General features: G+C 44.0%; 1 long non-coding RNA gene across 1 annotated transcript in view; it reads right to left on the bottom strand.

Moving 5' to 3' along the window:
• Nucleotides 1-2,952: 2,952 nt before the first annotated feature.
• The window catches only part of LOC121091221, a 52,707-nt gene continuing 36,037 nt past the window's right edge, over nt 2,953-19,622 (bottom strand). The window contains exons 4-5 of the long non-coding RNA XR_005828871.1: nt 6,038-7,764; nt 2,953-4,294 (exon numbers count right to left, since the gene is read on the bottom strand). This is a non-coding gene — a long non-coding RNA (uncharacterized LOC121091221). The remainder of the gene's footprint in view (nt 4,295-6,037; nt 7,765-19,622) is intronic.

The following is a 19,622-nucleotide window of genomic DNA, read 5'->3' as shown; positions in this document are numbered from 1 at the left end:
TGGTGTAATTAAAGATGTTTGTGTTTGAAATGTGACTGCAGTAGATCGAAGATGTATAGTTTCCTTAAAGTGCATGCCTAGATCTAGTCTCCCAGCCAGTAGATTGGATGTTCGCCCAATTATTCCCATTAGCATCTGGTTTCTGAGCATAGATGTACTACCACAATCAGAGAATAAAGTTTCTTAAAATAACCTAGCCTCACTGAAATGTAAACATACCTTTTATTATTTTCATGGCTGCTAAAAATGTGAGGTGCGCTGGGGAAGTGCTGAGTTGAGGCACCAGAAGAGGAGGCTGTGATCATGGAAAGGCTGAAACTTCTCCTCTGATCATTTCTGACAGCTCAGAGTGGTTCTTCCACAATTGGAACCACTTGTGCTGCTTATTAATATAATGAAACTTATCCTCCAGCAAAAACAGAACCAAAGGTTGACACAAGAGTGGAGGGAGAGGCTGAAACCTGATCTGGTTAGGGATCTCTTAAAGATGATGGAAGACTAATAAAATCCAGTCTGCTTCCTACCTCCATTACAACTCCCACTCCCAGTCTGTCTTCACGAGCTAAAGTGAAATAATGGCTCTTTCCCGAGCCAAGCCAAACCCCGGTTCTGCCCGAGTACTAATGTAGCTGAGCAGCATCTAACGGTCTTTGGCACCAGAGTCTGTCTTGGTACCTTCTTTAATCTGTGAAATTCTTTATTTTGATTCCAGTGGGTGCTGGATGAGGCCTTTAAAATGGCTCTTATTTCTTCAGGAGTATGGGGGGGTTTGGTATGTTGTTTTTTTTTTTTACATTATGTTTGGGTATTAAGAAATGTTTCCACGGTGCTTCAGAAAAGCTCAGTGTTTCGTACATCTTCAGCATGGAGACAGACATAAGTTAAGAACAGAAAAACATTCATTTTCCATTGGCAATGGAATAAATAGTCAAAACTCTGCATTTAATAGGATTGCTCAACACCAGGAGGGCGATCATGAGATGTGGAGTGAAAAAAATACCCTAATGATTGAAAAAAAAAGCAAAACACTAAGTTCTTCAGACTTTTCAAGAAGTAGGTAGGAAAACAGCTAAACCGAACTGTAAGGGTAAGCAGGGCAAAATGTCAGATTTGATTTAACTCATTATATTTAAGTGAAAAATAAGGGATGAAAGTTTAGTTTAAGAAAAATTAAGGAAATACTCAAGAATGAGTTTACAAAGTGCAATATTTTCTCTCAAAGCCATAGGGTTAGCAGGTTGGTATCCAGCATCTGTGACTGATTAGGGACATTCGAGATGGCAGGTGGCTTTAGGAAATGGAAACCTTACAGGGCTTTACAAATACTTTCTGTAGTTAGGCAAAGTTACTTGATTTATTCTCACTGGTTCTCATGCTATAGCCTGGTTTAAAATCTATTAACTTGTCTTAATCCATGTTAATATTTTCATATAGACACAGTGTTGTGAAAATTTTCCAATCGGATACTTTAGAGTTGCCCCGGAGAATAATGGAGTTACTGGGTTTACACTACCAAGGGCTGTGTTAAGGTGAAGAACATAAATCATGGCATTTAAAAATGCCAGACAAATCTTTTAGACAGTAATGAGATCAAGAACCAGATCTGATCATATTTGCTTCTGACAATTTGAGAGACCTGTAATTCTGCGTACTTCCACTATGTGTGGTCATGTAGAAATCGCATGTCTGTATTAAGAAGCCAAACCCCAAAAACCTACACGGCAGGCTTAAAGGTGGAGCTGGGCTGGTACTGCACCTTGCAGCGTCACACAGTGGGAGAGCGAGCAGGGAAAGGCAAACTGGCATCTGTCCTTTGCTCTGGGCAGCAGGCCACGAGCTGCTCTGAGGCTGTGCAAGATGCAGGACCACAGAAGAGCCTGGGTACTCCTCTTCTGGTTTGGATGGGACCCAGAGCTTACCCCTGGGAAGAAATATTTTGAAGGGAGACACAAGACAGGAAGGTAAACCCCATGGGAAATGGCTGGAGCTGCTCTGCAAATCAAGCCAATATATGACCGGCTCCTTAAAAAATGGTAACGATAAGTAAAATAGAACTTGCAGCTATAAGCAGTGATATTATAAGGAGATTCAGGGCAGGTGGAGTTAAAAATCTCAATTAGCCCTCCCAAATAGCATTCCTGGGGAATAGCTCAAGGAGCAAATACTGCAGAAGCCCCAGCACAGATTCGTTATTACTAGAGAAGAAAAATCAGCATTTGGCCAAACCTTTCCATTATCTGGTATTGTAAAACCAGTCCTGCAGTGCTGTCTGAGATGTTCTAACCTCGGCACTTGTCCAGCTCCGTTTCCAGCTATGGATTGTGTGTGTGTTCTTCTGCAGATTTATTTTAAATTGCCCTTCCTGAAGCTGTTCGGCATTCTGATTTATAGGATTTTACTAAGCTTCACATAGCCTTTTCTTTTCTTTACTAAGTATATTTTACTACTTTGTATTTTTTTCCCAAAGAAATAGATTTTATTGGACAGGGGTTCACACATAGCTGCGTAATGTTTGTCTTATGGATTTTGTATTAAACCACTTTAACACTTTTGTAGACCTGAGGAACTTGGCAAATACTGTGAGTAAAATGCCCTGAGCTTCATCTTGCATGCTTTGAACTGAGCACGGTGAACTTTGCCTAGTTACCCAGCTGACACGTGAACAATCCATTTGCAATTCAGAGAGACAGAGAGGGAGAGAGGAGGCCTGATCCTGCTTTTACCAAAGCCAAAGGAAATCCTGCTGCTGCTGACTGCAGCAAGACCAGCAGCAAAATTGTAATGACTATTTAAGATGATATTTCACAAGTACAGTAATGTGACAATCATGATGAAGTAGTGTTTTTTCCAGAGGCAGTGTCAAATTAATAGGGTCTTTCCAACTAGCTCTCCTTGAAATTGGTTGCAAGAGGTAAAATAAATAAATAAGAAGTCTCTAGGATACCTTCCCAATGTCAGAAATTTTATTCATATAATAAATAGCTGTTATATTTTGAAGTCCTTTTTTTTTTTTTTTTCATCGTCATCTTCTCCTTCTTTATTGTAGCATGAGTAATCTAATTTTTCTGCAAAGCATGTTGCAGTTTGATAGACAGGTCTCTGAGGGATGCCCTATGTGTCAGCATCAGTGAAAATGACTTCTGAGGTTGGCTCACACCCCCGCGCGAGCGTGGAATCCAAATCACCCCAGAGTTACGCATCCGCTTGCCCCACGCCTCACTGCTGGATAATGTATTCATTCGCCTCTGGCGAAAAAAAAAGTGAGATCCTCCATCGCATACTGATGTCATGTGGAAGAAGCCATAATTGGGACTGGTCACATGTTAAAGGAATTGTAAGCTGCTTTTTGCCATCTGTGTAGATAAAGTTCATATCTCTTGATCTGTACCTGTAGACATCAGGTACCCTGAGTACACGCAGGGTTTGGAGACCTAGCAATTCAGACACATCTTGCACAAAAAAGGGAAAAGCAAATAGGCTGGAGGCTCTCAGGTCTGTCTCTTTTCCAGAATCTGATCATAGTGGCAGGAGACTTTTATTTGGCTCCATCACTACTTTGGATTATCAGTAATAATTAATGACTTGTGCAGTTGCATTCCCCACTTTAATCAAGGACAGAGATTTCAAATCCACAGTTCTAGCAAGAAAGCATTCACAAATCAGCTGCACTTTCTTTTTCCTTTTCACAGGCAGATGCAGGCAGGGAAGGAAGGAGTTTTTTGCTTCAAGTGCATCTAAAGCTTTACAGCTTGGCTTCCAAGAGGAATCTCAGGAACTAAGCTCTCCAAGTTTCATGCCTCATTCCTTCCTCCCAGCAATACACCTTAAATAATTTGGGTCACAATATCTCAAATCCTCAGCTGAAGCCCACTGAATGGACAGGAAGATTTCCAGTGATTCATCTGTTTCCAATTATGCCCTAAGAGCACTCCTGCCCTTTCTTCCTGCTTGTAATAGCTGGAGAAGTTATTAGGTCTGCTGGGTCTAGCTGGGGGCTCTGGATGGTCTGCCACTGATTTCTGAGGTCTTGGATCATTGCTCTTTGACTCAGTTTCCCTGTCTGTAAACAAGACCTTTAATAAGGGGATGGCATGGTCCCTCCTGGGTATGGAAGAGATGCTGAGCACCTGAGATACATACTGTTACCTGTTAATAATGTAATTGCCGGCTGTAACACTAGAGGTGAATTTGCAAATTTGAAATAAGGTTGTTGTCCCACTTCCAGGTAGGCAAATGGAGCTGGTTTTGGAACAAACCCACCACATTCAGTCTTCTTAACCTTCAGTCAGGATAGCTGCAAAGATGAACAGAAGAATTTTATGCCTAACATTTTAATTTGGCTTGATATGCTTCACAGTAGCATTTAAATAAAATACCTTACTTGGAGCACTCTGTTCCTGACATATAACCTATTTCTCATTTAGCAGATTTAATTTTGAAGGCTATGTGCAGTTTTTACATAATGAATATGCAAGGAGACATGTCTTTATCATACAAAGCCACCAAAAGCAGAGGCTGTTTTTTAAGTCCATCATTGTTGCTCTTTTAGGGTAGGAGCCCGAGACAATTCCAGTATGGGGTCAGCCATATATGACATTAGGCATAGTTTTACTAGCAAGCTTTATAACTATTAATCACCACTGTATTATTTCCTGACAACTCTCAAGTAATAATGTTGGTGGATATCAAGTACATAAGACTCAATTATGATCTTGCAGAACAGAGAGGCTGCTCAAATCCAGTCCAGACAGTGAACTCACAATCTGCTGTTTACTTAAAGTATATAGAAAGCACTTGACCTCTTCTCAGTGGCATCCATGTGGAAACACTCGACAATAGAGGCCTTCCTTGGTTTTCTTAGGAATCATGTTTCGACATTTTTATCTCCTCTAATTAAGGTCAACGGTCATACACTCCCACTTCTCTCCTCACCCACTCTTCCAAAATTGCAGGCACTTATCCAGCTCCAGTTACCCTGTATGAAACATACTGGGCCCTATTTGTGCATGTGCAGTTCTGGGGGGGGGGGAGGGGAGGGTGGGTGAACAGAATCACGGAGATTTGGGTCTTTGCTGAACCAAATGCTGTGCCTGAGCTTTTGTGTTCACGTGCTCCTGTACCACGATGAGCAGTGGAATCTAATAGCCAGAAGAAAACAGGAGGCGGGGGTAGGATTGCTGCAAATGTAATTCCACTATGAGAATATTTCCTAACCCACAGTGCATGTTCCCACCCAGTGGGGAAGGTGTGAGCGATTTCTGGAGGAGGATGGTGGAGAGCGAATCTCATCTCCCTTTGCAACACTGTAAGTGCTAATTGCAGGCGGGAAGGAAGGGTGTAACTGGTAGACGTCTAGAAGAAAGCCTGGGGAATACAGCACAAGGACTCATTTTGCCGTTGTCAAAGAAACCCACGAGCACTTCACATCCCAGCATCCCTGGAAAGATTCACTTCGACACTGCTGTGCTTTGACTCAAGCCCTGGCTGCATCTTCATGAAAACCCTCATCACACACAGTGGGGCACTTCCAAGGAATACTAAAGCCCCAGCCAAGGCCATTGTGCCGGGATGGCAGAGGACACCTCCCAGCCCACCGTCAAGGCTGAAAGAACACATCCCACTGAAAAAGGGGCATGTGGGGACTAGATTTATCATTAGAAAGTCCCAGTAGCTTTTCAGAGCAGTATATAATCTTGCTTAGGAATTATCTCTTTTCTAATAAAGAGATGACTTCCTTTTGTTGGAACAATTATTTTGTTATTGTTCAGTAGGTAGCAGCTATAAATGGTTAACAACAAAAGAGAGAGGTTTGTGAAATACAACTGCGTTGATAGAAGTTGTCTTACGTATGTAAAAACAAAATTCGGCCAGGCAGCTGCAGACCTTAGTATTTATTTAGGCTTGCAGCCGACGTGTTGCACTCTTTCCCTTTAGACTGATTTGTTCTCATTTCTCACACATAGCAGAATGTCATTCCCAGAAAAAAGCCAAGGCTGTCCTAAAAAAAGAGAACAAAACTAACAGAGTTGTGCCTTACGTGAGATTGTCTTGACCCTTCGCAAAGGCAGGTCTGCAAGCCAGATCCTCAGCACCTCCATCAGCGCACACCTCCCTCCTTTACTCATGCCGAGCTCAGCCGTGCATCCAAGATCAGGGGACCTGATTTCTGTAGAGAGTAACAGCCCCAACACATTATTTCCCAACCCCACCCCCCCACCCAACCCCCTGCAGTTTTTTTAAGTAGCTGGAAATGTCTGTCTGTTTCTATGGGCGGTGCAGGGCAGTCGGTGCTGTTGTGCAGCCGGTGCGGCTCCGTGTGTTCCTCACCCCAGCAGCATGGGGACAGCATTGGTAGTTTCCTGATGCAGGAGAGACGTGTCGGAGTGATCTGACAACCCAGAGAGATGGATTTGCCATGTAAAAGTAGAAAGTTATTAGCTCCCAGAATGTTCCTTGTCGGTGGCAGAGCAACTTGTGCCACCACAGTGAAGGCAGGTGATGGGCTAGCATGGCCCTGCAAAAGGGTTTGTGTTATTGGAGGACAGCACAATAAAAATCAAGGATGTTTAGCCTGAAAGAGCTCAGTAACTCAATTCCACAAGGAAGATTATGTTTAATTAAATTTGTACCAGGCTCTGAATTGCACTCCCTTTTCTTACAACCAGAGGACATTCCCACTTCTTAAAGGATTTTACAAATAAAGCTAGTTTAGAGTTTTGTTTCCCCTGGAACTGAAATTAGCTACTTTGGAGCTGGAAACCAGCAACTCTTCAAAATCACTCTGCCAGTAGAGCAGGCCGAGAAGAGAAAAAACATACAGTATCCCAGAAGTGAACTACAGGGTGACTTTTTAGTAGCAGACAAACTATATTATTACTTAGTACCTACTCTGTTGTTATGTAGGAGGGCTGGGTTACATGTCTTCCATTTAGTTCTCTAACTGGCCCTTGCACTTCAGTTACTCCTTGTTTCACTTCTGCAGCACTTTCCTGACTCATTTTTGGAGAAACCTTCATATTCCTGCCAAAATGTAGTCACTGAGGATGGCTTAGACTTCCTCAGACCCCCACTGGATTTAAACTCCATCTTTTTTTCCGAGTATGCTGTAAATTTTCTTCATTGCTGGGATATATGTCATCTTGTTCAATTGCATTCAATTTTGCATCAATTTGCATATTCTCATCCTGGGCTGAATCCATCAAGATTTTCCCACAACACATTTTGCCTCTGCTGTTCCCATGACACATGTTCTTTCTGCTGTGGCAACATCTACTTTGTGGGTCCATCTTTTTTTTGAGAAAAGTGAGGCTGTTTTTCAGCGGTTCACGTCCTTGCCATTAGGATTCTCTGTGCCTTCTCAGGTTTGTGCTGATGTCAGTTTAGACACGGTCTTTTTCAGTTCAGTAGGGCTGAAACCTGAAATCCTTTCTCACTTGAGTCCCTTCGTTGGCTTGAGTGAAAGGCTGCAGTTTGTGCCGTGTCATCTGGTTTGCTGTTGGGTGTTTTGTGCTTTCTTTAAGCTTATTTCTACATTCACAAGGCTGAATTTTAAATACCATCCAAAGACTGGTCATGTTCCTACAGCACTGGAACCCCTTTTTGAAGAACACCTTTGGCCTAGTCATGTGACTTCTCTGTGCCTCAGTTCCCCACATGTAACAGAAGAAAATACCATCAATACCAACCTAACTTCCTTCAGATACTGTATCCGTGCACGAACAAAGGTGACGTTCTCGGGTATTACAGTAATAGAGGTCACAGGAGCTAGATAGAAAAAACAAAGCAGAAGCTAGTTAAGACTTTCTCAGCTGCTAAGGATTAGCGTTCATTTTTAAATCTCTGGTTCTTGACAAGTTGGGAGAGTTACTAACATGTAGTTTAAAAAAAAATCCAAAAACCAGTCTCCCAGGTGTAACGAGGGTGTTAACAAGTCTAACAGCACAGCATAGCATACCTTATCTCTATCTTGGTGAAAAATCAAAGGCATATTTCCAGCTGTGCCCGTGAGCACTATTTGGTCATTGAACAAAGCAACTGGCACCTCGTATCCAACCTACTGAATGATCACAGCCTGATTCAGGTGCACAAACAAGTGCAGAAATGAGCTCCATGCACAGAACTCATTGTTATTCAATCAAGCTTTTAATTGTAAATGTTTTAAGCAAGGAATTGCCCTGTTTTATGAAAGTGTGCTCAGCATTACTCCACCACAGACATCTGTCATTCAGCAGGCGCCACCCAATAAAAGTGCTTAAAATGTTCTGTTCCTCAATTAAAATATAAACCAGAGCTGTTTAAGGGCTTTTACGAGGTGATTTCTATTTACCTGACAGATTTCTACATTGGAGGAACATGAAGCAGGATTTCAGTTTCTGATCAGAAGCGACAGCTCCACAAAATAATAAAGCTTCAATTGTATTTTTTTTTTGGGGGGGGGGGGTTGTAACTTCAGGAATAATAAAAGTCCATGAAGAAGAGAGAAATTCATATGCCAGAGAAAAGCTCAGAACCAGGAAGGGTTGTTGCTGATCATGCACGCTGTACTCCCCAAAAGGAGCCAGATTGCTTCAGCCCTGGGCTTGTATGCTGAAGGAACGTGGGAACCAGCAAGAACCTCTGAAGCCTGCATCAGCACCTGCTAACCTCTTCTACCAAATCTCAGCTGGCAAAAGCCAGGGAAAAGGGTGCTCTGCTCTGGTCTGAAACAGCCTTTTATGAAGAGGAACGAGACTGTGGCTAGACAAAAATATCCCGTTTTCCCGTGATGAAACACTGCATGAATGTTCTCATGGTTATTCCATTGCACATGGATATCTCATCTCCTGTACTGCCTTAGTATGGCTATGAACAAAGACCTTCTTTTTTTCTCCTGCTGCTCAAGCAGGAGTGGACCTCACACTGAAAACAAGCATTTTCACAGGAAAAAAAAAAAAAAAAAAAACCAAACCAAAACACAAACTAAACCAACAAACCCTCTACTTCTCCTTGTTCCTGAGCCTCAAAATCTCGCCTTCACTGGCATGAGAGATGCCACTTGTCAGTGGCAGTGTGGCTGCTCCAAGCACATCTACTCAGGGTCGTAGAAACAAAAGTGCCTGCAGCAGCGGTGCCACCTTTTGCAGCACCACTGCTGTGCAGTACCGGTAAAGGGCTCCCTATGCCGTCAGGTCGGGTAGAGGCACCCATGTGTAGCATCACCAGGATTTCCCTGTTACTCACCTGCAGCTTAACTGTATCCCATCTGTCTCTGGTACATCTCCTTGCTGAAATACATTTGGGAAGGTGCTGCCAGCTCATGTGGAAGGCTAGCAAGAAGGGAAACACTGGCCTGATCCATCTGCAGCCTGAAAGCTGCAGAAAAGCTTTGTACGATGCTTTGCACAGTGGGCTGATCTATGTCTGTAGATCTGCGCCATGGTCTGTGCTCCATCCCCTGGCAGGCCATCACTTCACCGTACCCAGTCAGCCTCAGGACAGAGGAGGATGGCAGTGTCAGGATGAGAGGGCTGTACCCTTGCAAGACAAAGCCTTCAACACTGAACCTTAAACCCAAGCCTTCTGCATTTACCAAGTAACGATAATTTTTGGACTGATTTCCCCCCATCTTTCATTACCATTAAGGCATTGTGTCACTTTTTGTCACACCAGGGTCCCAGCTGGTCTCCAGCAGTGCAGGCGAGCAAAGAACAGAGCCCGTGGGGCTGCACTGGAGGCATCGAAGGTAGGTGGGTTTGCCTCACTCTTCTCCATAGCTGGGTGCCACCCTGCTCCTCCCTGCAGCTGCTTCCAGATGCCTGCAGCTCCATCGCGTAACAACTCACAGCAAGCTGAACTCAGACCCCACATCACACCAACCTACCCAGGAAATGCAGCCTTCTCCCAGGAGCTCCAGGTATCCTGTGCTCAGCCTGTCGCGCCTCACTGAAGAAACAAAACTGACTGTGCCGGAGGTAAAAACTGCGGATACAAAGCCTCGAGCTGGTGAGTCTCTGCTGAGCTGCATCATTATAATCCTCCAGGAGAAATGTTAAGTTCCTTTTAAAATTAAGAGGAGGAAAAGCAAACAGCAATTAAACCCAAGAACAGGTAAAAATCTAGCTTCTGTATTTTGCACTGCAGGTACTTGGAGGAAGCTTTCTCCCTTGAGCCACACTGCTCAGAAAATGCTAGGAAATCTTACGTTAGTCCTTAACTCAGTCTGTTGCAGGTTTGTTGTGTTTTTTTTCCCTCTCCAGCAGCAGCATGAGTTAAGGATGAGGCATTAGCCCTAGCTGCGATACCCCCACTGTCAGTTCAAGTCAGATTCTTCATGTTATTTATATGTACCCTTTTGTAAGCCTATCGATTACACAAGTGAGTTCTCAAGTGCTCGGGCACTCAACACAGCCACACAATGGAGGAGAGCGTCCAGGTTAACACAGAATTACACGTGTGCCAAACATACCAGGGGACAAGAATAAATAGTGACATGGACAATTCAAAGCCACATCTTAAGAGCTTTCTGTGTTGTTGCAAGGCAGCGCTTCACACTAGTAAAAATAAAACCTGCATTTCAATTTCCAAGGTGTAGCAACCAAAGTTTGTCAAAGTTATTCTTAGCCATGGCAGAATTGCCATCTTCAGGCCACTTTTGAACACACCAGATTATTCCACAATAATCCAAAATCCAGCGCAAGCTCCTCCCTCCCCTCTGTTCGTTTTACCCTTTGCATTATGAATGCTGTGGGTAAGGACTGCCTGTTTCACAGGGGGCTTGGTATCACAGAAAGCTGGTTGTTGATCTCTGGATGCCTGCAGGCCAGCAATCTGTGCTACAAGTTACCCCTCTTAAAAAAAAATTTTAAAAAGACAAGTGGATAAAACTGATACAAGCATCTGTAACAAGCTAATTGGACCCTTGTGGGCAACATAGCAGATACAAAATTAAAACAAACAAAACATACCGTTGTACAACTGTAATTTCAGGACTGTTATCACAAAGGGATCTGTCTGGATTTTTATTTTAGTTTTGTTTTGTTTAAAAGGACATAATTATGGCCAGAGCTGGAGTATCACAAGTCTGTTTTCATCTATAAAGAAAGGATATTTTGCCTCTGAACCTGAGAAATTGTTAGAAGTTGGTAATTAGTATGACTTGTTAATAGAGTTTGGCTGTGATTAAGCTGTGATTGAGTGTGAGTTTGGTTCTTGTCAATGCGAATGCCTGTAAGGTTGAGAGATGTTTAATGAGACACCTGTTGTCAGCAGCACCCGGTGGGCTTTGTTGCACCTGATTGGAATTTGTACCGCAGAGCCGGAGCAGCAGCACACCGAAACAGGGCAGCAGGCGGGCACCCAGCACCCCGGCTGGCAGCTCAGCAGCAGCGTGAAAGGGCCCAGGTGTAAAGCAGGATTGGACCCACTGGGTACAGGCACCCCCTTCAGCGCGGCCAGAGCCTGTGCTGGAATGTACCGGGGATGGGCCAAAGGGTCATGGTTTTGGTGTGATACATCATCCACGTCTGCGGCCATGCAATTACATCTGACCTGGGGAGTGCAACAGGCAAGTAGATGTTGCCAGCTTAATTTAGTCACTACAGGGTGTTGGCCTGTGCCACCGTGTGATGGTGCGTCTTTGGGAGAAGGTGAGAGAGGGGATGCGGCTAGGCAGGTTTAAGGTCCCTCCCAAAATGTCCAGCCCTTGTGTAACCAGCAGCGCTGGGGGTCTTAAAACGAGACATTGATGGAGAAATGTTCTGCACAGCACAGCCCGTGCTTGTCCTTTCCTTTGGGCATAGTCCTCAAGGAAGAATGTCCCACCGAGTGACATCAATTATCTCCCAGCCTTTGGACAGGCAAAGTTTCATTCACAGACTGCATTTTTGTCTCAAAAGTCAGCGTAATTTTCCACGTGACTCCATTTAACCACTCCCCACACCAAAATCCAGGCCTGACGATGTGTATTTTGACTGCATACATAAAATATTATTTCCCCCCAAATGTCTATTAACCATTTTCAAGTGGCTGCTACTTAAAAACATACCTGGGTTTTACTGGCAAAAAGCCAAACAAGCTGGAAGCAATCAAGCTGGCCATTGTCACAGTCTTTTAATAACTGAGAAATGCCTTATCTGGGAACCAGAGCAGAAACATTTCGGCTGGCTCGTGTAATGTCCCTCAGGAAGGAGCCATTGGCTTTGTGATGAATCTCAGCAACCACTGGATGGCATTGCTCTACACGAATGTACCTGCAAGCACAAGCTGCTGAGCAAGAGCAGGCTGCTGTGCCAAGGAGATTAGCTCAGACCCGAGAGGTTCAGGCCACGGTGACCTTACCAATCCTTTAAATAATATTCAGACTTCTCTTAGCTGTCTGGCTGTGAGCTCTGAGCACAGAGTTTGGTCAGAGTGAACAAAGCCGACATCCTGAAGCAAACTTATAACTACACTGAGTGCATTATTCTTTCATTTTACATCAGATCAAATATTCAGCCGGTTTTTGATGGTTTTCCTTCTCATGAGATGGGAAAAAGAGTCGTTTGTAATATATGACTGTATCAAACTACGGCAGGGCAAGCACACCCAGCCAGCAAGCGGTGACTTAACTGAAGCCCTGAAGCCAGCCAGCTCAGCTCCCCAGGGCCCAGGGCACACGCGGTGGGAGGCAGCTAGGGCTGTTTAGCTGAGCAGGTTATTCATGTGTAGTGTGAAAATCAAAACTAAAGAAAAAAAAAAAAGGAAAAAAAATGGGTGTCTGGCATGTTATGCTTTGATGTGGGCTCCAGAATACTGAGACCAGGTTATTATCCCGAGTGCGGTGCCTCTCCATGTGACAGCCGCCTCTCAGCATGTGTTAATACAACTTCGCCTTCTGCTACATCACTTATTGATAAGGAATCAGCTGGTGGCCAAATAACCTGATGTTCATATTTTCCTGTGGGGGGTCTGTGTTTCTTTCATTAACGATGCTCTGCGTTGGCCTAGTTCTTTTAACGACTACGTCTGGCCAAGCTTATCTGAAAATGTCGTTGTCCCAGTTCATGCCCAAAAGAAATCTGCTGATGGCTTTGGAGATGCAGCAGAATATTTGGAATTGCAGCCCCACAGAAAGTGTATCTGAAGGGGAATACAGTATTTGTGAGGGTCAAGCTTGAAGTCAATTGACAGTCATAGCCAGCACATGTACCTTCAAATTAGGATATAACATATCATCTAGTGAGTACTTGTACATTGGCTGTTAGGTAAAGTCGTTCTGGGCACAGATTGCCTATTAGTATTGCCCCAGTTTTGACCGGTCTAATAAATTTAATAATCATAGTCAATTAGATAACTCCAATTACACTGGGAGTAAAATTAGATTGTCAGTTCAAGTCCTGCAAAAGCCGCTACACTCCCCGTTCTCAGCTCTGTACTCAAATTCCTGTGCCGCACTCAGCTGCCTTTTTAAGTACTGGAGAGGCTGGATGAGTAAATATATAAATAGCTTTATATATATAGCTTTTTAAATTTATATAAATAGCTTTATAAAATAAACACTACATGTCTTTTATGACCCCATTTGTCTCCTTCTTCTGGACCTACCTCCTAATACAAACAACAAGAGAACTGTATCCATCTTGATCTGCTCAGCAGTCCACTGGTAAATGTTTTCTACTGTCAGAAATGTTCAGGCTCAGTGGGAAATTAAGGTTATATCAGCTGTGGGCTGTTTCAGGTCCCACTTCTGGTGGCCACCACTCTGCTACAGTGACTCCAGGAGGAGGCAGGAAGAGGCCAGGACAACTGGTGTTGATTAACTGCTTAATGTCTCCTGTTAGGAACTGCTGCTCAGGGTTTCTTGTATCACCCACGGGGGAGACCTCTACAAAGCAACACCATCCATAAGTGGGCTCGGTGGTTTCAGTCTCTTTCTATTGACTTGAGAGGAAAAAGGCCAACTTCAGCACCTCAGGGCTGTGTTTGAACACAGGCAGGATAAATCTGAATATCTGCATTTATTTAACAGTCAAGGAGCATAAAGACTGGGAAAAAAAGGTGCTTCCTATTGCTCCTCCATTGCATAACTGGCTGTCTCTGGAAGATACCCCCTTGGACCCAGCATTCATGAGGAACAGCAGAAATCCCGACCAGAGTGCCCACTGCTGCACTGGCTGTTCTAAGGCAGAGCTGTACAGGCCATCGGCTCAGCACACAAATTTGCCCTGGAGCTTTCCAGAGTCACGGCAGCTCTCCAGATCTGCCGAAAGTCAAGGTGACCTTGGAAACTGCAGGGCAATCCAGAACGCTGGCAGGCAAAGGGAATTCAGAAAAATGAAATTCTAGACTAATTCCAACCCATTACAAAACTCTCAGGAAAAATGAACTATATCTGCTGAAGTGGCTCATTCTGTTCAGTGGCACAATGTAACGGGGGATCTGTCACTGTCAGCGCGGCTCTTGTCTCTCTGAAAGCCACAGTGCCTTTCACAACCACTACATAAAAATTCAAGCCAGCTGTCCCACCTGCCGGAGCAGTTTCTATTCTGGGCTCTGGTGTGCCGTAGGTATTGTGCTTATTGATTAGCTGTGGCTTATTGTCCCTTGACATTGTTGGGGAATATTCTCCTGGTTATAATCACTACAACTGATCTAGGCAGAACATTTCCAACCTGGCTTCAGCAGCCCAGGAGGGGCTGTGCTAGGCTGTGGCTACCTCTCCAGGTCAGACTATGGCGGAATTGCTACAAAATGAAAAGGAAGCTAAAAAAGGAATGTTTTGAGAAGTCACCCAAGTCAGAAAAGACTGGGGGCCTTCCTGACTCTAGCTGTCAATAAGGTGCCAGATAGGGGAAGATTAACACCCTTTAGCAATGACACAGCTGTTCCATTGAAGGTGATAACATGCAATCAGGGGAGGGAAGAGTCTAGCACAGAATAATGAACAGAGCAAGTGAAAATTAGCAAAAGGGAAGTTTTTAGCCCAAGAAGCTGAAAAAACCTCTTTGAGCTGATTATTTTAGTGGATATAAATAAGTATAAAAAAAAAAAACCCAGAGCCTCACATTAAGTGTGCAAAATAAGCTCAAATATTTACCCCTCTTTTTAAAGTCAAACTGGCTCCTAAGAAGTAGAAAAATAGTGATAATGTAGAGAATAAAGTCTCCTATCTGCCTTGGCAGCGAGTGCGCAGATAAACATAAAAATCCTTACCCTCAAGACAACAGCATGTAGCACTGAGTCTCCTCTGAAAGCACAGTAAATTGTGATGGGCAGGTTTGGGAAGACAGATTTAATAGTGGAAAAACCTAGTATTTTGTCCATTCTTGTCTTTCATGGAAAGGAATCAGAGCAATGAATGTTTCCCTCTGCTGCTAATGGCTAAAGGAAGAAATTAGTGTTTTGATATACCTTCAGCTCTTCTGCTGACCTGACTAAGCTTGTCTGCTGCATCAGGAACCCCCAGGTCAGTCAAACAAGAAGGATTTCTGCCGGGGGCTGTAAGATATCAGGATGCTTAACAGAGAATTAAACATGGGAATTAGATGACCCCAGCCAAGGGTGCAGTTTCACAGTCAGCTTAAGCAGCTGTGAGGCCAGGTTGCCACCATTACCTGCCTGCTCACTCCTGCGCAAAGCTATGTGGCCCATTCCATGATAAGATAGATTTTGGCTGGACTTGAACAAGACGGGGGTGGGGGGGAAGTGTCTAGCTGAGAGATGGAAGAGAAAACGGGATCAGCCCCTTCAAAATGCAGCATGGGCTTAAGCTGATCATGAGCTGTACTGTGAAGAAAACACAGGCTTCATAGGCAACGCTTGGGGGTCTCATCTAACACCCATGCTCTGCCTTTGTGCAGAGAGAATCCAAATCCCATGGTGCTCACTGAGAGAGGGAACACTACCAAACCCTTCAGAGCCCTGAATTCCTGCTGGGTAGAACTGAGCACTGCCTATCTATCCCCTGCTAGTGGACCCGCTAGTCCTTTGCCACCTCACTCCCTGCTCCCCACCTCCCTGATCACACACACCACCTTAGAAAAAGAGATTACTGTTAGACCCCACAGCCCCGAAGGCGACAGGTCCTGTTCCTCCCTGCCAGACACAGGCCAGTGACACCTCCACCTGGGCCTGCCCTGTGGCAGTATCCCTGGGCCCTCCATGTCCTTTCTCACTCTGAACCGTTCCATGGCCATCCCGCATGAGCCATTTCTAGAAATAAAGTGAGACAGGCCGTGCCACTGGCTCGCAGGGAAGCAACAATAGCTACATCTGTTCGCTCTCCTCAGCACTCAGGAGCTGTGACATTGCTATCGGTACAGCCTGAAACAGAACAGGCAGGAGCTCCAGGGAAGAGGAGAGGGTCTGGATGGAAACAATAACAACCAGAGGGACACCACCGGCACCAGCGGGAGGAAAAATGTTGCTTTACCACTTTTGAGTGCAGCAGAGCATATGGACAGTCTGGGACTGTTGTCAGCAGCCCAGAATGGGGTAGCTCTGTTCTGGCAAACTCCATTTTTTGTCTTTATGACCAAAGAATAGTTGCATGTTGGAAGCTCTGTAGTTGCTAGGGGAAGAGCCATTAGCATGTTGGCGACTAAGAAGTCAGCCAAAGCAAGTGCTGAGATAAAATTACTTTTTCCCACTTCTGTTCCACCCCAAGTGTGTCATCCAGTGTATTTTCTCTGCTCAGGGTACCTCATGCACACTGTGCTGTGCTAACTTCTTTGTCCTTTTTGATTTTATTTTTCACCTTTCCCAACCACGACTCCAAAGAATAATATTAATCTGTCAGTCTAGAAAAACGTCTTACGTGATCAATCCCTGCTTACTGGCAGAGTAAGATGGTAGACTATTTTTCTCTTGTAAAAAACTTTTCTTTTAATAGCCTGAAAACTAAGAATAGCAAATAAAGCAATAGTGATGGTAATGGTGAGATTGTGCTGCTAAATCAAAGCATGAGAATGTGAATACACCCTCAGGAGGGAGATCCTACAGAATATAATAATTCGGTGATACACTTCTCCCTGCCCAGCTCTTTGGGGTAACTCTCTGCATAATCTCATTCTGGAATAGCAATTCCCACCCCCCACCCCCCACCCCCATTGTGGTCCTACTCTGCTGGGACAAGCAGTGGCTTCCCAGGTAAGGCTCTCCCCTTCTGTGCTTGCAGCCTGTTTCTCCATAGCAATCAGTGCAGCCCTCAAATCTTGCCCCCACAGGTGACAAGTCCAATTCTGGAGAGGTTTATTCCAAACCAGAACAAAATATTCTTATTTCAAAATAAATACATCTGTAAATCTCCTGATTTTAGAATAGAGTTTACAAAGCAATACAGAGAATACAAGGTCAGCACCTCCTAAGCACCCCTCCCTCCCTCCCCCTCAGTCGTATCCATAAATAACAGTGCAGCTATAGGAAGAAGATGAGAATATTAGGGGGGGGGGGGGTGTTCCCAAAAAAGCCATCAGTTTTACCAAATTCCCTCCAGTAATTCCCTGGACACATCCCTTTTACCCTGCTACCCAGGCATATGACTCCAAACCGTTCTCCAATTAAGTCAGTTCTGCTTTGCCTGGTTGTTTGCTCTAATCCACACCACTTACAGCTATTTTCAAAACTGGGAAGCAATACAAAGCCGCATTTTGTATGATCATGCCATATCCTGCAAACACAAGTAATCATTAAAACAATAGTCTAGGCGCTACAACTGCCAGCTTCTGACTCCACTGTGACACAGGCAGATTTTTTTTCCACCAGAGGATATTTTTTTTTTCATTATGCGACACTGAACAAAAGTCATGAGCAGTTCCTCTGATCAAAAGACATCTCTGCTAGAGTCTGCGGCTTGTTCACCCTGTCCCTTCATGCTAGCCACTGTTCATTTCACTGATTTTTCGCTCTGCTCTAAAATTGGCTCTTGAGAAAGTCAGAGAAAATTCTGCACTGCAAAGTAATACATTGAGAACAAATGTGTTGTTTCTATCAGTGGAAAAGGAATTGAACTGTCCCTGGGACACAGAAACCTCATACACAGCAGTTAGCAATGCCAGGATCTGTTAATATTTTGCCTATACAATCAATATGGGTATACCTGGCCTTGTTCTGGTGCTAATCAGTGTTGTAAATAGAAACAGTACTAATTTAAAAAAATGCTTTGCTTTTATTTAATAGATCAATTACAGTCGGGGGGCATGGGAATAACCAATATGTCATAACCAGTTTGAAAGCCTTCTAAATCTTAAGCTCATTTTCTCTAAAGATCTTGTGACAATTCATTTAAACACAGGGTCAGGGTAGGATTTCAGTTTCAGCGCTGCATCACCTCTATCTGCTCCCCTCACTCTTAGCATCTCTGCACTCTTCTAGTGATTTCAGTCTGCTTCGTATGCAGCTGCTGTGCCATAAATAACTACCCACTTAACACTTTATAGTTAAATTACTAAATCAGCCTAGTCTAAAAGGTAGAAGTGTAGGAGGTGAGTTTTGTGAGGACAGGAACAGTATTTGCTGAATGTACTTTGGATAACTTCATAGCCATGAATGAGAGTGCTTTGGTTTGAGAGAGCTACAGAAAAATGTATCTGTTTCGCATGAGACTTGGCTATTTTTTCCATGGCTTCCATGCTAATTTGGAGCAAAATCACAAACATTTTGACTTTTTCTATTAAAGAAAACAAGAGTGTGTCTCTGAGGCAGTGGGAACCATGAAATGGGGAGCTAGAGTCTAAAGTTGTGGCTTCTTTTTAGAAAACTGAAGAGCAGCTGGGAACCTCAAACCCCCAGAAAAGCCAGGAAACCTGAACCACTGTCCTTACAGCTTGCTGACTTCCAACATATGGATGTGTGAAGGAAAAAGCCCTGCTGTAGCAGCCCATGAGAACCCTGAAAGTCTTGTGTTATAAGCTCCCAGCTGACCATCTACAGCTCCTGAACAGAAGCCATGTCTTGTAAAACCAAATGTCCATTCAAGTCTTTCCACTACAGGGAAAAAAAAAAAAATAAAAAAAAATAGGCACCTTGGGATCTGACGCTACCAAAGCTTCCCAGCTTCTCATTTCTCCCTGGCTTGCCAGATGCATTGCAATGGAAACAGAAGCCAACAAGGCTGGTGCCTCCCAGCACCTCCCCAAGCAGCTGTGACAAAGTTGGCTAATCGGAAGGGAAAAGCAGGCTTTCTTGTAACTTGGACAGCATCTGACCCATCAGTTTTCTTTAATGGAAAACTGTTCCTTGAGGGGATTGCACAGGCTCCAGTCACTAGTGTCATGATAAACACAAGGGTAACCATAAGCTCTATATCATGTTTGGGCATAAAAGTCCATGTCCTTTACTAGAGAAAAATAAATCATTATCCAAATTTCACATGTGGTGAGACTGAGGCACCAAGAGGTGAAGTTTCCTAGCCAGCGTTGTTCACAAATTCATGGTCCAGCTGGGTCTGATTGTCAGCTCTCCTGACTTCTGCTCTTTTAGCAGAGGCTGTGTTTCCATGTCATCACTGCACACAGGTAGCCACAGTGGCAAAAGACCATGGACTTTACTTTCTCACCTCTTGAATATTCAGTATCAATGCTCAAATATGGCTTCAAATGCTCTAAATGCTCTGAACTTTTTATTTAAATGAAAGAGTGCTCTTCAAGGTGATGGAAGAATGAGACCCT

This window comes from Falco naumanni, chromosome 7 (genome assembly GCF_017639655.2).
Source record: "Falco naumanni isolate bFalNau1 chromosome 7, bFalNau1.pat, whole genome shotgun sequence".
Taxonomy (NCBI): domain Eukaryota; kingdom Metazoa; phylum Chordata; class Aves; order Falconiformes; family Falconidae; genus Falco; species Falco naumanni.
The sequence above is the reverse complement of the archived record's forward strand: the minus strand, read 5'-3'. Positions and strand labels throughout refer to the sequence as shown.